The sequence below is a fragment of the Astatotilapia calliptera genome, chromosome 2, assembly GCF_900246225.1.
Source record: "Astatotilapia calliptera chromosome 2, fAstCal1.2, whole genome shotgun sequence".
Taxonomy (NCBI): domain Eukaryota; kingdom Metazoa; phylum Chordata; class Actinopteri; order Cichliformes; family Cichlidae; genus Astatotilapia; species Astatotilapia calliptera.
The window spans coordinates 1338014-1342895 of record NC_039303.1 but is presented as its reverse complement, the minus strand read 5'-3'; the positions used below and the strand labels follow the sequence as shown (position 1 = coordinate 1342895).

General features: G+C 39.6%; 1 long non-coding RNA gene across 1 annotated transcript; it reads right to left on the bottom strand.

Moving 5' to 3' along the window:
- Positions 1-2103: 2103 nt before the first annotated feature.
- LOC113028598 (uncharacterized) lies at positions 2104-4571 on the bottom strand. Its single transcript, XR_003273246.1, has 3 exons — positions 4055-4571; positions 3581-3676; positions 2104-2817 (listed from the first exon to the last, which is right to left on the bottom strand). It is a non-coding gene; the product is annotated as an uncharacterized LOC113028598 (long non-coding RNA).
- Positions 4572-4882: the final 311 nt, after the last annotated feature.

Here is a 4882-nt window from a genome sequence, read left to right as displayed (position 1 = left end):
TGTGAATAGCTCTTGCTTCGGGAGAATAAAAAACATTATATAAGAATGAGTCCTACTTACTGGGTAAGACTCAGGATCAGAGGTTAGGACTTTTTAAACAGAGAGCTGATTTAGACTTCCTGTACTAGGGTCCTGACCTGAAAATCTGGTAGAATTTTGTGTGTCCTCTCAGGTGCAGTGGTTTGCCTCAGCCTGAGTGTCAGTTTGAGGTAACAAACCCAGGAGGTGAAGCTTCCTCTCCCACTAAACTGTGAGGAGCAGAAACAGAAGCCAGCACACCCTGATGGAGAACTCAGTTGCCTAACTAACTGATCACTCTTCCCTTACACAGAAGGTGCCACAAGAGGGTCTGAGAAGTCCACGACTCAAGCTGACAAAAACTGTGGCAAGAAGTGACAGTGAAGGCTTCTGTTGAAGAGGGAACCCTCTCAAAAGACAGGAGATAAGTTCCGTTTGAGGATCAGAATAAAGAAACATGGCAACCTCCACAGAATCAAAACGGACGAGCAGGACCCATCAATCGTCACACAGAGTTACTAAACAGAAGGAGGAGTGCAGCAGCTGGGATTCCCTCACATCTGACACCTACTCACACCTATTCAGAAAAGTGCTTTTTTCTATGCTCCTCTAAGTAAGTGCTTTCTATCTAACATGCACACGCATTCATACTCCAATGCATTGGAGAGGAACTTGGGGTTAGTATCTTGCCCAAGGATATTTGGCTTGCAAAGACTGGAGAGATTGAATCACCAACCTTCTGATTAGCAGAGAGCAACTTGAGTTAGTATCCTGGATATTTGACATGGATCAAACCACCAACCTTCTGATTAGTAAATGATCTGCTCTAGCTCCTGAGCTACAGCTACAGCAGTGATGTGGGTGTTGTAGCTGCTCCAATTGCTCCATAGCCTTGTTTCGTTCCTGGGAGCTTAAATTGAGCTTTCCAGCTCTGGATGTGGGAATCACGTAGAATCATTGCTAACTGCTGTTTTTACATCACTTTGAGTCAATAAATCGATAATCAGTCTTAGGTAGGAGCTTATTAGTTTAGTTAGGGCAGGGTAAATTAGACATTTAGAGAGAGAACAATGTTTATTTATTATTATTGAATTGAATTAAATGTTTCCTTATTATTTCTTCATTGCCTTACAACTAACTAAGGCAAGAAACTTCGCGATCGTGGCTCAAGAGTTGGCAGTTTGTCTTATAATTGGAAGGTTCCCGGTTTGAGCCCCGGCTCCGACAGTCTCGGTTGTTGTGTCGTCGGGCAAGACACTTCACCCTCTGCCTACTGGTGGTGGTCAGAGGGCCCGGTGGCGTCAGTGTCCAGCACCCTCGCCTCTGTCAGTGCGCCCCAGGGCAGCTGTGGCTACAATGTAGCTGCCATCACCAGTGCGTGAATGTGTGTGTGACTGAATCTAGTGTTCCTTAGGGAACCCCAAAGCGCTTTACAAATACAGGCCATTTTAAACTCCCATAAGTTGATTCTGTTCATCTGTGGGAGAAACGTTTCATCACTCATCCAAGTGACTTCTTCTTCTTGGATGAGTGACAAAATGTTTCTACTACTCAAAATGCTGTAGAGAGTTCTGGGATTTTCTTAGCTGGAGGGCTGAGCATGCCTCAAGATATCTGTAATGCTGTGATTCTGTGTGTGATAGCTACACTGCCAGGTAATGTTATTATGCTGCAGATGTTTTAAAAACTCTTCTTCAGCTACACTGTAAACCCGAACAAGTTGACTGAACTTAAAACTTTTGTGGAAACTGATTACCTCAAAAGATTTAAGTACAAAAACTCATATCTTCTAAGTATGGGGTACTCAAAATTTGTATTTATTGTTAACCTAAAATTTTTAAATTATATTTTATATTTTATTAATTGAGCTTTACTCAAAGACTGTATACTTTAATTTCAATATTTTTGTGTTTCTTGTAGTTTATTATTTTGATGCAACACAATGCAATTATATTACAACCTAAACTCAAATTATCTGATTATTAATTAAAAGATATTTATGTTTCAATGTTGTGAGTGTAGACTACTAAAAAAAAAAAAGTACGGAAATTCAGTTACTTTACATTTTGTTTATTTAACATTTTTTCATGAAAATTTAAAAACATCACAAATGTTTTTATAAAACAACTAACATGGACATCGGCACCATAAAGTGAGCATTATAAATTCTGTGTAGAACATTTATCTTTTTATAAACTCACAAAGGACGACATCAGTCCTAATTGCATCTTTCTCAAAATACACAAAAATGCAAAACAAAAAGTCAAATACTAATCACTTTTTTTTAAATAGAAATGAAAAACAATTTTTTAAAATGGGTACAAAGACGATCAGCTTCCAAATAACCAGATAAGGCAGTCAAGTATAGGAAAATTAGGTAAACTGATGGAGTTAAATCCACCCAAAGCCTGTAGTAAACTTAAAGTGCTTAAAGTGCTTCAAACAAAGTGCTCAGTAACAGAGTGCGTGTCCTAACAAACATTGCCTTATATTCCTTAAGAGCACGTAGGCAGGGGTTTCAGGGGTTTGCCGTCATCAAGCCCCATGAAGATATTTTGGACTAAGGCAAATGTGTGAACCAGCTTCCTGGGGTAGTCTAAATGCAGAGCATAGATCAAGCCAAACAATAAAGCAAATGCATTTGCAAATCTGGGAATATCACGCATCACCTAGTCGCCTTTCACCAAAACAGCCATGCTTGAGGAAGTAAAATGGACTGGACTGGGAAGCGCCGTCGGTAACCACTGTGAGAAGGGCAACTGGAGTGTCAATGAGGGTCGACTCATCCAATGCGTCCGCCTGGAATAGACACAGTATCAATGGTAAATGGCCTGTATTTGTATAGCGCTTTACACATTCAGTCATCCACACATTCACACACACATCCACACACTGGTGATGGCAGCTACATTGTAGCCACAGCCACCCTGGGGCGCACTGACAGAGGCGAGGCTGCCGGACACTGGCACCAGCGGGCCCTCTGACCACCACCAGTAGGCAACGGGTGAAGTGTCTTGCCCAAGGACACAACGACCGAGACTGTCGGAGCCAGGGCTCGAACCGGCAACCTTCTGATTACAAGGCGAACTCCCAACTCTTGAGCCACGATCGCCCCAATTAAATAAGTAAGGTTGGTTTGAGAGAATGTGACAAGCATGACCTGTAATCTAGCAAAACATTCAGCAGTGTAGTGGGTTACTTTGTAACGAGTTAGGGTACTCTACTTTTTTTGAAAAATGTACATTAACGTGTTAGCTTCTTGCATTACATAATTTGTATTTTTATTATTTTTCTAAAAAAAAAATAATTTTTTATTTCATGACTTTATCTCAAAAAGAAACTAAATCTTGACTTCAGCCTGGTTTTTGGGCCACCTGCAGCATAGCCATAGTGCTGTGATACGCCTGTGCCCTGCTCCTGACCTGTGTGTGTGTGGGTTTTCTACAGAGAGGGTATTTTGTTTGTACAATTTGGTAGCTGCTAGGGTATTAAATTGTATTTAAAAAAATCCATAGCATTTTATCTTACTGGCAGAATTTAAGTAATGCAAAAATACACTTACATTACATGTCTAAAAGAATTCTGGGTCCTCCTCCCGCAGGTATACAGGAAGGGCACGAAGTACTGCAGTGCGTTTCACGTTGATATCAGGCGCCTCCTAAAAAGGGAAAAGAAAAGTTAATTTAACGCAAAGTTTTCAGGTGTCATTCTTTGGGGAGAATACATGTTTATGAAACTGCATGACATCAGACTCCACTAAATTTTGGAGACTTTTCTTTTAAGATACAACCTTTCTGTCTCTTGTGACAGAGAGTCTGTTTCTTAATCATTTGACAAAAACCCTACACAGTATTTTAAAATAGTGTTCTCCAGATCAGAGCTGTGATCTATATAGAACATGGGGTTCAAAGCAAGGAAAAATTGTGTGTTTATCAGTGAAACTTTTAAGTTGTGTTAATTTTATCATTATCAATATATGAAATCTTCACCTTAAGGGACTTAATGAATGGTTTCTTCAATAGATCTTTCAACTCACCTGTGTTTACTGTCTCCACCTGAAATTAATTGCAGTCTGAATTTTTTTTTCTTCTGTCTTTTTGTCTTTGGCCTTCAGCCTTGGAAGAAAAAATAAAAATATTGAAAACCTTATCAGCACACTAAATATACAACACCTTGCTATATTTCAATTGTTTTAGATAGAAGTTGCCACTGCTAGCTAAGTCACTTTTGAATGATGCTAATGAGAAGAAAAAAAAAACAAAACCTGCCGAACAGTGAGGCTGCTGTTGTAAAAACGCCAACTTTCTTGCGTTGGCAAGGGGTCGTTAAAATATCACTAAGACCCTTTCTTTATGTGTGATTCTTCGTAAAACTGTGTTTTAATCGGTTAAAACTGTAAAACTGACGACATAATCTATGTTTGAAAAAGAGCGCGAACAACCACGAACAACTATTCACCACCTGGGTCTGTGCTTTTTAACACAACAGCGCATTCGAAAACAAGTTATTGGCTGCAACATATTAATATACTTGCTTTTTTACGGAAAAAAAAAGTCAGGTAGACTGTTGGGGTTTACAGTGTATAATTAACTAACAATTATGCTAGACATAGATTATTCTGTAAGAACCGTCGACAGTCAGGCCTGTGTTTGCACCTGAAATGCGCCACACAGATTTTTTGTCATTCATCCTTGCTGTTTTCTCATAAAGGAGGGGCTGTGGGTACAGCTTGTTTGGTGTTAGAGTAGGTTTGGCAGTGTGGGAGCATTAAAATGAAAGTGAATGTATGTGTCACACTTTATCAGGTTAAACTTAAACTCCCAGAGAGCAGCCATTTGGCAACATTGATTTATGTTTAAAGTGT